Below are 14,456 nucleotides of genomic sequence, written 5' to 3' on the forward strand. Positions count from 1 at the left end.
ACTCCCTTTGGACACACTCCCTCTCCCCCTGACAATTACATCTGATACCTCCTGGAATACTGATCTTCCAACAAGAACACAAGAACGATCTTTGCAGTTACTTCCCATAAGTCAAAATTTTATTCCCACTCAAATAATGGAACAAAGATTCAAAGGAAAAAAAGAAATAATTAACCACTGAGGGAAGGGAGAGGCGGAGTTTCAGAAGTATAAATAAGCACCCAACTCCTACTAACTTTCAAAACAGGAATCAAGAGCCTAATTGGACTTTGTAAATCCCTCCCTTCCCATAGAACATAATGAAACATGCCTTGATACTACAGCACACCATGAGCAACAGGCAGCATGGATTTATCTATGAGATCTTGCCAGACAAATGGGATCATGTTTTATTTTGAATAGCATTAAAGTATTAGTGGACAAAGGAAAAGCTGCACCCTAATATAGCTGGAGTTTAATAGAGCATTTGCGGCAGCGTATCAACAGATCTCACTCTCTATATTAATTCAAACAGGCTTGAACAGGAACTCTGTTGTGTACACTGGAAACTGGTCCCTAAACAATGGGGAGCTATAAATGACAAGATACTGAATTGTGGATTGTGGTCTAGCGGGGGTTGCAGGGACCAACGTTCAGTTTGGTTTCATCTGACCTCACTAGCAATCTAGAAGACTAGCTTGGTGTGTGTTGGGAAGGTGTACGTGCAGTACTGGGACCTGTGTTGACTGCTCTCACAGATGCCATGGAGATGGGCACACTACAGAAACCTAGAGAGCTGGAATGTAGGTGGGTAGGGCTGCATACACTGCGAGGTTTGGATAAGGTGTATGTGTAAAAGGAGTGAACATTGCAGAACAATTCTGGATGGACAGACAGCAGAGCTGCCTGGACTGAAGGAGCCACCATGCTTGTACCTCCCATCTGATGACTCAACAGTAACAACAGGCAAGGGAATTTGGCTGAGAGGGAAGCAGACAATGAGGCAGCTGCCTCAGGAAGTGTGGAGGGACTCCTGCTGGAGCTGGAGGGACTTCCTGACGGATAGTACTTCCCTCTTTTCTTGCTGTGTGATGCTGTAAGAACAAGGAGGTTCAATGGCTAACAGAGAGGGGAATTACAGGACATGCTCCCTCCGCCTGCTAGCCTAGGAGCTCAGTCATGTGCCCCAGTACATTGGGCCCAGCGGGGAGGTGCCCAGCAGATTACAGAAAACAGGCTGCATTCTGGATGGTGGGGTGACACTTCCTGGGCCGGACCAACCAGTCTGGATGCAGAAGGGCTCAGCATGTGGAAGCAAACCCTCCCCCCAGCCTTTGTTCCCACAGGCTTCATTGTCTTATAAGCACACACAAAGCTATTAGGTGTATAGAAAGGAAAGTAACTCAGTCCTGGCCCCTTGACATGTGAGTCTCACCAGATTACTCCCCTCTGACTCATGGACAGTGTGTTAATTACATGTCAGTAAGTGGGTCTTAGGGTTCATCTACAGGAGCCAGTCACTTGTTTCACCTAAGGTGCGAACTTATACCAATATAGTTAAAGCAGTGCAATCCCCTGTGTGGACACTCTCATTTTAGTTTTAGAATGGCTTTTTTGGGACTAAGCAAACTCTAAATAAACCACTCTTAATCTGAAATAAGAATGCCCACATAGAGGATTGCACCAGTTTAACTAAACCAATGCAAGTCTGTGTGTAACCGAGGCCATAGTCTTAGGGAGTCCAAAAGCTCCTCAACAAGCATAAGTGACACATGTGTGTGTATGGGGGTGGGGGAGGGAGAGGGCAGAAGGGATGTTAGTTACATTAACTTCATCTCAACTTTGAACCTCCATAGCCCACCAGCTTTGCATGGAAGGAGACAATGAGTCTCAGACAAAGGGATACCTAGATACTGTGGACAGAGGCAGAGGCAGCAGAGACCTTTGGGATCTGAAAATACCTGCACCTTTGGTGAAATAGCCTGAGATGGTAGCAGGAGGATTGCCAAAGCCACATTTCCTTGGGAGTTTCTATCAGGTTCTAGCTCCAGCCCGTGAATACGATACCTTGGTGACTATTTCACAGTGCAATAAGCATTGGCCTGTTGCCATCTGAGCTTCCCCTCTGCAAGGGAGTCCAGTGGTGAGCCCAGAATTCCTATTTTGCTCACTGACTTTGAGAGGCTGCTAGGGCAATTCAGGGACAGTGACTGCTGAAGATCTCTATTTAATTAGTAAATTCAGGATGGACCAGCACATGATCCTCTCCTCTGTTGGCACTGGAATTTTCAAACTTCACCCAACCTAGAGCTGCAGCAGGAGACGAGCAAATTGGAGCTGCCTTCCTTCTCAACACATAGTTGGTCATCAGAGACCACAGAGTGCAGCATGCAATGCTCTCTCTTGATCCAAGCAGCCTGGCCATATTGCATGTTGGGACACAGGATCTTCAGAGATCACATCTCAGACAGGCAACCATGTGCCACATTGCTTGTGAGTCACACTCCACCCTTTGCTGGCACAGCCAGCAAACCTGCAACTGGGACGGCGGGTGAATGCAGCTATTCACAGATCTCTTGCAATCATGGCGGGGCTGCTTTGTTCAGCACGAGCCAGAACTATGGCTGATAAAGAGTCTGTAGGTTCCCAGCTCCTTCACCTCCAAGAGACAATCCCAGGAGCTCCTCACATCTGCAGACTCCTTTCAGGGAAGAGGAGGGGCTCATAACCGGCGAATACATCACAGAGAATCAGAGGAATCAAGGGCGAAAAGAAGAGGCTGAAACGCAACAAAAAGAGCACATCCAATACGAGAGCATGTAGGACTAGCCTGGGGAGGGTGGTTGTTTCAGAGAGAGATCAGATCAGTAGCATTGAGGTTGAACAGACAGAGAACAGGAATCTCACTATCCAAGGGTTCAAGGCAGGAGCAGAGAGGTCCACACAGGTCACTTCTCTAGGAGGAGACTATAGGGAAGGGGAGTATGAAGAAGAGACTTGATTGAGATCATTGTACTGAATGATCATAGAGCAGCTGCTCTGGTACCTGGAGCTTTCAGAAATAAAATACTGGCTGCAGTTCTCCTATCCTCTAGTGCTGATGTAACAAGCCTTTGGGATCACGGCCATGCACAGTGCCCGAGGAAGACCATCCCCTTCCCCTAAAGTAGTGACATTAGCACCTTCCCAGAACAGACCTCACAAGTGGGGCTCCTCTAAACTCATTCATACATTAGTAAGAGGCTGATGGGGGGAGACAGGGGAGGAGGAAGGCAGGGGTATCTCTGCGGATCTGGGGAAGAGCAGGAATAAATCTTCAAGCACTGCCTGCTAGGTTTGTGTGAGGCTGTATGATGGGGTGCATGTGAAGATGAATTATGGAGCAGAGAAGAATTAACATGGTACGTTACAGGATGGAGAACAAAATTCTACACTTCACACTGTGGGTCATGGGTTCCCTGCTGCTAATTTGCATTGAAACAAGTAGCTGATGCCCAGACTAACTCTGGGACAAGAATAAATTGAGAGGGGGACTCCAGGCTGGGCAAGGGTTTGGGGTGCAAGAGAGTAAGGACTCTGGTTCGGGGTCTGGACTCTGGGTTGGGGCTGGGGATGAAAGACTCTGGGTATAGGAGATAGCTCAGGGCTGAGGCAAGGTGTTGGGTGGGGTCCTGGCAGTGCTTACCGCAGCTCCCAGGAAGCGGCTCCTAGGTCTCTACAGCACCTAGGTACGTGGGAAGCCAGGGAGGAACCATGACCAATGGGAGCTGTGGAGCGGGTACTCAGGGCAGGGGCAGCATGCGGAGCCTCCCTGGCAGCCCATGCGCCTAAAGGACCTGATGGCCACTTCTGGGAGCAATGAAGAGTCAGGGCAGGCAGGAGCCTGCCTTAGCCTCAGGCCCCTGCCGTGCTGCTGACCAGACTTTTAACAGCCCCAACCAGAGCCGCGAGGATCCCTTTTCGACCGGAATGAATACCTGGCAACCCTAAGCTTAATTGACTCCGTAACTCCTGTTCTTTGGGTGGGGGGAGGAAATGCTTCCATGGGGCAACTTTAGCACTTTGTCCCCGGTAAATCCCTCTGTACAGCATTTGCACTTCTACTCATATTCAGTGCTGCACTGCTGAGAAGTTTCAGGTCCCCTTTCTGCAAATGTACACAAGCCTGAATGGGAAAGCTTTTCTTGAAGCCACACTGTCAGCCATTCCAATTAATTCCCTGAGCTGCAGTATCTCCATTGTCTCAGATCAGAGCTCTGAATGTATGGTCCCCACCCATTGAGGTGGGGACAGCTGGGCCTATTCAGCCGTGGCAGTGAAATGCATTCCTCCTGGCGCCCAGCCCATCCACAAGCCTTTCAGATACAGCAGAAAGCAGGAGATTCAGCTCTGCACTGACCAGACCTGCTCAGTTTCATGTGGCATCTCAGAGAAAGTGCAGTTGCACCATTAAGAACTGCAACCATCCTGCCCCTGCTCCCCCGGCCTCCAAGTCCATCATGCATGATCTGGGACTCTGCAGAGCCAGTTCAGGGGTAGAAGTCCTGTCCTTTCAATTCCAACTTTCCACAGGCCTTTAGTTTCCTTCCTGTGGTCAGCAGATCATGTGGAAAATACAGGGCAGAAAATATGCATCAAGAATTGGATCCTATTTGCGCTTTTCTCTCCTTGCCCTGGCTATGCCAGCCAGCAGATTACAGGATTGGGCCGAGGGCATGGTGACCTCCTGCATGGCACACATTGGGAGCACCAGCCTCCTGCCTTCTCCTAGGCATCCCTAGAAATCCCAGCTGCCATCTGCTCTAACAGCTTCCTGTGAGCAGCCTCACCGAATTTTAGATCGGAAACCGGCCAAGGATTTCCCATCATTTAGTTCCTCACTCCTGATCAGAGTTTCCAGTCCCCTTTAGAAGCTCCTCACTGGAGTTTGCTTCCTTGGCAAAGCTCTTTGGGGCAGACGCAGCCTGGATTTGTATGCATCACGCAGTACTGAGCATACAAGGAAATAACAAACCACCCTTCACAAAATGGGCTTGGCTGCAGACCAGTTTGTTATAGGGTCTGCTTGTGAGCGGGGAGCCAAGCAGGATTGTTTGGGACAACTTGGTGCTGGGGAGATGGGGGCGGGGGCGTCCTCATTACTGTCAGGGCAGCACAGGGGTCCAGGGCTGTGTTTGCTGGCTTGTAACCACGGGGACAGAGATGCAGGCTGGCATGGTTAGCACACATTTTAAAATAAAACATCCAGACTCTTGGGCTGAAACAAGAATAAGGTTACACGGGCCTAGGGGGAAAAGTAGGGCAGATTCTGGCCTCTGTCCAGCCTGTTTATTGATTATTTGTCTAATGCTAAGTTGCCCGAGGCACTTCACAGGCAGGAATATGCAAAGCCTTGAAGGGCGAGCAATTAAATGACACAGCTTCCAGATGAGTTAGGGGAAAGGGCTGCAGCAGGATCCCAGGGAGCGACTCTTCCTGGTTAAAGGGGTAGCACCAAGGGCGTGTGTTTAGATTTGCTCTCATCTGTTTTGTTCCCATGTTTTGGAAGGCAGCTCTACAGTGGATAGGCTTTGCCAATACATTTATTAAAGGCCACAGATGCAGTTCAGGGGGTTGTGCTCTCCCAGGACTGCTAACCAGAAAAACCTGGGAGCAGATTTACCCCAAACTCCAGTAGGCCATGGTGTGGGAGGGGAGGCATCAGATTCCACAGCTCACAGATCCTTTGATATGCAAACTGGCTTTTGGAGCCACAATCATTGCTTGCCTGCAATTAACTCAGTGGGGGGAAGGGGCTCCCAAACAGAGGCTGGTAACTAAACAGGGGTTGGAAAATAAACAGAAGCCCCAGGGCTGGACATAGTTACATCCAACAGAGCAGATCCCAGTTGTCTTGGCTACACTGGAGAGTTGCCCTGCTGTAAACCCACCACCAGCGCTGCAATTTACTCACCGTCCACACTTGCAAGGCACATACAGCGCTGCATCTCCCTGGCTGCAGCACTGGCTGTACTCCTGCTCTGCCTCGGGTATAAGGATTACAGCGCTGGTCATGCAGCGCTGCTCCGCAAGTGTGGCCACCAAAAGCGCAGTAATTGGCCTCCGAGGTATTCGGAGGTATCCCAGAATGCCTGTTCAGCCACTCTGCTGTTTTGTTGTGAACTCCGGGCTCCCGGAGCTGCTTATCTGAAAAACAAACAGCTCGTTTGCTTGCGCAGAGGCAGGCAGGGGAATTCCTTTGGAATGTTCACAGCTTGATAGTGTTTGCTTGAGGAGAGAAGCAACACGGTGGGGTGGGGCAGGGAGTCCGTTTTGGAGCAGCTGCTAGTCTGAAGACTATCTGCATTTAGTGAATAAGAGACGGGTGGGGGAAGGGGTCGAAACTTTTAAAATGATTGAAGGTTGGTGCTGTGTATCTTCCAGTGCTTAGAGCTTGCAAGGCAGGGAGCTGACACAGTGTCACCTCCAAAAATCCACTCTCTCTGTCTCCCCCACGTTCCCTGTCACACTCCACCCCACCCCCCTCTTTTGAAAAGCACATTGCAGCCACTTGAACGCTGGGATAGCTGCCCATAATGCACCACTCCCAACAGCGCTGCAAATGCTGCAAATGTGGCCATACTGCCGTGCTGGTAGCTGTCAGTGTAGCCACACTGCAGCGCTTTTCCTACACAGCTGTACGAAGACAGCTGTAACTCCCAGTGCTGCACACCTGCAAGTGTAGCCAAGCCCTTAGCTGTAATGTGGAGGTGCCTCCTGCAGAGGCTAAAGGCTCATGGGGCTCAGTCTGTGAGGCTATAAAACTGCAGTGTAGATGTTTGGGCTCAGGCTTGGCCAGGGCCGCCCAGAGGATTCAGGGGGCCTGGGGTCCTCGGCAGCAGGGGGCTCCCCACTTCGGCGGTAATTTGGTGGTGGGGGGTCCTTCTGCTGTGGGACTTGCCACCAAAGTGCCCTGAAGACCCGCGGTGGGGAGCCCCTGCCGCCGAATTACCACCAAAGACCCAGCTCTTCAACAGCGGGTCCCAGAGCGGAAGGACCCCCCCGCCGCTGAATTGCTGACGACGACCCAGAGTGGAAGAAGCTCTGGGACCCCCGGAGCGAGTGAAGGACCCCGCTCCAGGGGCCCCGAAACACTCTCATGGGGGCCCCTGCAGGGCCCAGGGCAAATTGTCCCACTTGCCCCCACCTCTAGGAGGCCCTGTGCTGGGCTCTGGGTTCCTCCCCCCTTGCAGGTATCCAGAGACCAGGCTCTTTCCCCAAGCCTCAATGTCCACACTTTCCACACTGCCATTTTACAGCCCCATGAGCCCAAGTCAGCTGACAAGGGCCAACTGCGGGTGTTAATTTCATTGCAATGTAGACATACCGTATGGGCCCCAGCATGCAATGTGCCATCTGGACTGGGTGGATGAAGATAGAGCACTGCATGCTGGGATGTGCACTCTTCCCAGGCTGTATCTCAGTATTAAAGGTGAAAGTAGCAATATGGGCTGTGGGAGAACTCTATGAGGCTACCTGCAGCCTGAGGCACTTCAACCTGGCTCCATGAAAGCATAATTAGCACTGGACAAAACTCAGTGCTGCCAATGTTAGGGCTTAATGACAAATCTCATGGTATTTGGTGTTTTTCTTGAAGCCCCAGCTCCTGGAGGCAAGTGTTAAGGGGGGAATCTCATCTCTCTCTCTTTGTAAAAGTCTTCTAGTCTCACAGCTGCAGAGAAACGCTGGCAAAACAAATTGGGGGCACAAGAGGCTCAGAACCAAACGTTTTTTAAAAATTCCATGATTTTTGTACCCTATTCATGATTTTTAGATGTTTGAGGTTGGCAATATTGTGTCAAAGGGGAAGAGGTACCAGCATGCAAAGCCCCAGGAGAGATCTCCTGACTACAGAGCTAACAGCCAAAATACTCAGAAAATCCCATAGTCTCAGTTCTTTCCAAGGTAACTTACTACAACAAAAACAAAAACACACAGAACATTGTGTAACACAATCTACCCACCAGGCCCCACTGGGGTCTCTTCCCTACCCTCTTCAGTGCCTCATTTCCACATAACTCCCACCAGCGCTAACTGGATGGCTAAGGTAGAATAGACTCCCTCCCTCAGTGACAAGAGAATATTCTTCAGGCAAAAAGGTTCTAGAGGAAAAGGCATCTTCCAGGTAAGACATGAGCTAATTGCAGTCATTAGAGATAATAGCCTTAATGCTTTGCTATTTCTGGTTTGCATGGAGTCCTCCTGGAGTTACTTACTAGCTGAGTGGTTTGCTCTCTGCACAGATTCTGAAATGTCAGAGAAGGATAAAATGCTATTAAAGCCCATCTAGTCTAGCCACAGGTCACAAGGCGGGGTTTATCCCTACAATGTATTCTCAAAGGTTTTCTCCAGTCATGGGGTGAGGCATCTGCAGAAGTCAGGATATATTGTCCTAAAGGGGACCAGAACTAACACAAACCACTTGCTCACTATGAGTTACTACTGGAAATGGACATTCCTCCCAAACAGCCCATGACCATCTTCTCCCCCAAATTAAGGTGCTCCATGAACCAGAACAGGCAGAGGTGGGGGGGAGGGTTCCTGGTACAGCATGTACTGTCCATCTAGATCAGTGTTTCCCAGAACCAGACACACATAGCGTTGGGCTTCAGGTCTGTGTAATGGGCACCCTAAGCTCCTCTTCCCCCCCCCCATACACGACCCCAGTGCATTCCTCACGACTTGTGCGCCATTCAGTTGGAGCTCTATAACCAGCAGTGGACCTAGAGCTGCCCACAGTCCTATCCCAGATGCTCTGTGTGGCATTTTCATCCCTTAGTGGACAAGCTTTTGGGTAGGAAGAAACAACGTGGTCTAGTGCAGTGACACTCAGCAGCTTGTCCTCTCCTGGAGTTGACACCTCCTCATCAATTGTTGGGAGTGGACTACATCTACCTTGATTGTATTGGCCCTGTCAACACTGGTTCTCCACTTGTGAGGTAACTCCCTTCTCTTCATGTGTCAGTGTGTAATGCCTGCATCTGTAATTCTCACTCCATGCATCTGAAGAAGTGGATTTTTTTCTACCCACGAAAGCTTATGCCCAAATAAATCTGTTAGTCTTTAAGGTGCCACAGGACTTCTTGTTGTTTTTACTCAGACCTTAGTGGGTCAGGAGCCAAATTAACGATCAGCATTACCCATAAGAGCCACGGTGGTGTGAATTTATTGTTTCATTTACTATAATACTGTATATTCATATTTAAATAGTATGACGGGAAATATTTATATTATTCTCACAGCAAAATGACTGAGCACGTATTATTATTTTAACAACTACAGTTGGTTAATAACATATTAACCAAACAGGATAGTTTTACTAATTAAGTCACGCTGTATTTTAATATCATGCTGCAAAGAGCCGCAGGAGACACATTAAAGAGCCACTTGCGAGCCACAGTCTGAGTATCACTGGCCTAGTGGTTGGAGCAGGGGACTGAAGGACAGCAGAGTGAGTCCTAGCCCTGGCTCTGTCTTGGTGTACAACTATGGGCAAGTCCTTTACTATCCATGCCTAAGTTTCCCCACTTGCAAGACAGGAATAATATTTAACCTTTGCAAAGTGCTTCAAAACTCTTGGAGGCTCTAGAAGTGTCATCCTCCCCCTAACCTCTACATATCTGCCTGACACTCTTTTCTGCCTGCATGCCCTCAATCTTAGCTCACTCCTAGCTGCTGTCAGTCTTCACAATGGTGCATTGGGGGAAGAGAGGCAGGTCTCCCTGGTGGTCATGACCATTCCACACACAAGCTTTAGAGAGTAATGTCAACATCTCAAATTGCACTTGGAACGGAAGAGGAAGCCACTGGTGTAATGTCACCTTTGGCTAATAGGAGCTACATTCTGTGCCAGCCGGTCCTTTCAAGGCCAGCCCCATGTACAGCACAGAAAGTCAGAGGCAAGGATAAACAAACTAGGGAAATACAGCCCAGATGGATCTACTATAGGTGGGTGCATGACTAGTTGGAAAAACGTTCCCAGAGAGTAGTAACCAGTGGTTCACAGTCAAGCTGGAAGGGCATATCAAGTGGGTGTCCCCCCGTGATCAGTTCTGGATCTGGTTCTGTTCAATATCTTCATCAATGATTTAGATAATGGCATAGAGAGTACACATATAAAGTCTGAGGATGATGCCAGGCTGGAAGGGGTTGCAAGTGCTCTGGAGGATAGGATTAAAATTCAAAATGATCTGGACAAACTGAAGAAATGGTCTGAAGTAAATAGGATGAAATTCAATAAGGACAAATACTAAGTACTTCATTTAGGAAGGAACAATCAGTTGCACACATACAAAATGGGAAATGACCGCATAGGAAGAAGTGCTGCGGAAAGGGATCTGGGGGTCATAGTGGATCACAAGCTAAATATGAGTCAATAGTCTAACACTGTTGCAAAAAAAAGCAAATATCATTCTGGGATGTATTAGCAGGAGTGTTGTAAGCAAGACACGAGAAGTAATTCTTCCGCTCTACTCTGCGCTGATATGGCCTCAACTGGAGTAATGTGTCCAGTACTGGGTGCTACATTTCAGGAAAGATGTGGACAAATTGCAGAAAGTCCAGGGAAGAGCAATAAAAATGATTAAAAATCATGACCTATGAGGGAAGATTGAAAAATTGGGTTTGTTTAGTCTGGAGAAGAGAAGAGTTACAGGGGACATGATAACAATTTTCAAGTACATAAAAGGTTGTTACAAGGAGGGAGAAAAATTGTTTTCCTTAACCTCTGAGGATAGGACAAGAAGAAATGGGTGTACGTTGCAGCAAGTGCGGTTTAGGTTGAATATTAGGAAAAACTTCTTACCTGCCAGGGTGGTTAAGCACTGAAACAAATTGCTGAAGGAGGTTGTGGAATCTCTATCATTGGAGTTTTTTAAGAACAGGTTGGACAATCACCTGTCATGGATGGTCTAGATAATATTTAGTCCTGCCATGAGTGAAAAGGACTAGACTAGATGACCTCTCGAGGTTCCTTTTAGTCCTATGATTCTACAATTGTGGTGAGTACTCAACAGACAGATGCCTTACCAGAGATAAATGAAAAAAAAGGTGCTTTCATTCTGCAGCCATGGTGGTCAGTCAGGGACCCAAAAACACCCATAGACTGAAAACCTCCCTCAGTGAAGGGGCAAGAGTTACCTCCACACTACTGACACACCAGCATCATCTGTCCTACCTGGGCTGAGCTTCAGCCCACTCACTTTCATCCAAGTCCAGGGTGTTGAGATAGCAAGGAACTGCACTGTACAGGTCTTTTGTCTGTCACTAGGAGGAGGTCACCAGCCAATGAGATCAAGCCTAACAGCTGTTCCTTCAAGTGAAGCAGACATCTTGCCCTCCTGCAGGGAACTGTCAACTATTACAACCAACAAATGGTTCAACTCACCTCTTTTTCCTTTTACTAGCTGTCAGAGGTATAGGTACATCATCATATTGTTAGACTCCTGCTAGTCACAACTGGGTTTGGGCCCTCCAAGTGATATGGATATACATCATGCTATATGCAAAGGATAAGATGCTATGACCGTCACTTGTGTAATTTATCACTGAGGGGGGGATCCTATGGTATAGCTATAGGCATCAGCTTTTCATGAGGAATATGGTTTCTTATGTTACTTTTGTAGCTGCAGAAATATTGCAAGGTTCCACTGATTACATACATAAATATTTATGCATTCTAACCCCACTACATATAGTCCTGAAACTGTAACCCATGGCATGTCATGCAGGTGCAAGGGTATCCCCATTTGGATCTGACTAGAATGAGGGCCTTAAATTACAAGCTCTTTGAGGACAAGGTTATGTTTATTATTTTTCTGTTTAACTGCAGCAAAGAATCCTGTGGCACCTTATAGACTAACAGACGTTTTGGAGCATGAGCTTTCGTGGGTGAATACCCACTTCCTCAGATTCCACAGGATTCTTTGCTGCTTTTACAGATCCAGACTAACACCGCTACCCTCTGATACTTTCTGTTTAACTGGAGCTGGAGAACTAGTTAATAATACATATTTGACAGTTAGAATCTCCACACAGAAAGGACTAGTACTTAGATAAATGGGGATACCGTGTGATTTACATTTTTAAATGTTGATGGCAATAACGTCAAAGAGGCAAAGCCTCAACACTTCTTGTACAGTTCAGCCTGTTAGTGGGACGGAGACACACCGTTGTTAAGAAGGCACTAACTTCAGAACCAGTACCAAAACTGACAGCCAATCACATCTAAGTTCCAAGAGCCCCACAAGGCTCTTGGATGCTCCATTCATTCCCCTCCCAGTCTTTAACAGCTCCTCCTTCCCCATTCACACTTCCCCCCTTACTGTTCAAAAAGGCCACACACATGTAGGTTATGTTATACTCTAGCATCAAAAATTTTGTTTTAAAAATATTAAGCCATTTTCCAAAAGTGTGTGGCCAGAAGGGCCATGAGATGACCCCTAAATACTTTTTTTTAATTGCTCACTACAAATTCGAGTTTTTTAGTATTTTGTTTACAATGTCAAAAGAATAAATTGCCTCCATAATGACAAATCTGAACAAAGCTGGGTTTTAACTCCACGCCATTTAATAATACATAATAGTGTGCACATATCTGGTACTGTACATGGCTCAACATCAGCTAATTCATCCCTGGGGTGGGTGGGGAGGAAGTGAAGGTCAACACTTTGAGATAGTGACCCACATTAGCACACCATGACTTGGAATAAAATTAGACAATGTTGCAGTCATTAATGGAAGGAGGGAGGTTAAAATGCACAATTCTCAAGTCACAACAAACAGGAATGGCAGCAGCTCAGTATTCAAACCACAGCTCTCCTGGTTGCCTCCTTTGCTTTTAAGCCAATTTTTTATTTATAGCAGAGCAGCAGGAGAAACACACTCTGGAAGAAAGTGAGGAGGAGGATGAGGAGGTGGTGAAGCACTAGTGAAAGGAGAGAAGAGAAAAAGGGTGGGGAGAAGAAGTAAGCAAGTAAATAGCTGAGATCAGTATGCAGCAGATAAAGGGTTTAGCAGGTGTAATCTAGCTTAACGTAAAATAATTTCTTTGCATCCTTGCTTGGGACGAGAAGAATAGTTGCCCCATAGAGTCCAAACCAGCCAGAGGAAAGCATCTCTGGTGCCTCGGTGTCAGGTCCCTGACAGAGATCCCAGCTGTTTGTTAGCTGCACTCTCATTGCCTCAGAGTCTTTTCAGTCCAGCCAGGCACCATTCAAAGGATCGGTCTGACTGACAGACAACAAGCTACTGGACAGAAGCAAGGAAGTTCTTTAGCTCCCTGAAGATGCAGGGTGGATTCAACTTTGACTGAGGAGGATGATGGTGGATTTTGCCTCCAGAACCCTGGATCTTCCAGGCCTCTCTCCCAGGAATACTGTTGCAGTCTGAAAAGCTGCTCTGGAGTGGGATTGTAGCATGAAGTAACTAACTCCCCTCAACTACACCTTCCATCAGGGAGAAGGAGATTGTAGCACCATGAACCAACATCACATCACACTACCCCACCCCACCAAAAGGGGAGAACAACAAAGAAGCACTCAGCCTCCTCTTGCCATCTTGAATCACACACACACACACACACACACACACCGCCTGACAGTAAAACCTGAATCAATCCTAACATCCAGCCTCAATAGCATGAAAATACAGCGTTTCCTCCTTGGCGATTTGCTTCCGACATTTGGGGAGAGTCAGGGAACTGCAAGGAGACATGGCTGGGCCAGGTAAAACAAGAAAAAAAAAAAACCAGCTAAAAAATGGTGAATGAGTCATTGTGTTTATTTCGATGAGGCTAGTGTGTGTCAGCGGGCAGCCCTGGATACCCTGTATCGCAGTCTCTGAGCCCGCTGCTGGGCTCCGTAAAGGTGTGGGGGGGGAATCACACAAAAGGCAAATGGGGCATTTGCAGGAGCCACCTCCCTAGCGATCCCGCTTCCATTGTTCCAGAGGCAGGCAGGCTAAGCGACGCGCACACCCACAAATCTATTGGAGACCGATACTGGAGCGGGGACGGAGAGAGCCGTTCCCACGGGTGGGAGAGGTGCACACAGAGGGAGACATTCACATTTCCAGGCTGCCTTGGAGACAGGTCCTTGTAGTTGCTGCTGCTGCGGAGGGAAGAAAGGCGGGGGGCGGAGGGAAGGGAAAGGAAAGAGCCATTGCAATGCAGTGTATGCCAGGCTACTCACTTACTCCAGTGTCAGACACGGACCGGCTCCCCACTCCTTCCGCTGGACTCCCCAAGGGCTCCAGCTGGCCCCGCCGAAGCAGGGAGGGCAGCACCGCACTCACACACGGGAGGCGCCCCAGCCCCACACCAGCTCAGCCTCCAGCCACTGCCTGGCTCAGCTGGAAGAACGAGGAGCAGGAGACAGGGAGCGAGGGGGCGTGGCCACCCCCTGCGCAGGAGGAGGTGGCCGTGGCAGTGGGAGGGGCTA

At 48.4% G+C, this 14,456-nt stretch overlaps 1 protein-coding gene across 3 annotated transcripts in view; it reads right to left on the bottom strand.

Annotated features, from left to right (window-relative positions):
* The window catches only part of TMEM63B (transmembrane protein 63B), a 94,942-nt gene extending 80,567 nt beyond the window's left edge, over positions 1-14,375 (bottom strand). For 2 of the 3 annotated variants that reach the window (XM_050950016.1, XM_050950014.1), the window contains exon 1: positions 14,212-14,375. The gene's annotated coding sequence lies outside the window, so the exon portion shown is untranslated. Of the gene's footprint in view, positions 1-14,207 lie in introns of all 3 variants that reach the window. The other variant, XM_050950015.1, reaches the window with a different exon arrangement.
* Between the last annotated feature and the right edge of the window lie 81 nt (positions 14,376-14,456).

The sequence above is a fragment of the Gopherus flavomarginatus genome, chromosome 4 (assembly GCF_025201925.1).
Source record: "Gopherus flavomarginatus isolate rGopFla2 chromosome 4, rGopFla2.mat.asm, whole genome shotgun sequence".
In the NCBI taxonomy this organism is placed as follows: domain Eukaryota; kingdom Metazoa; phylum Chordata; order Testudines; family Testudinidae; genus Gopherus; species Gopherus flavomarginatus.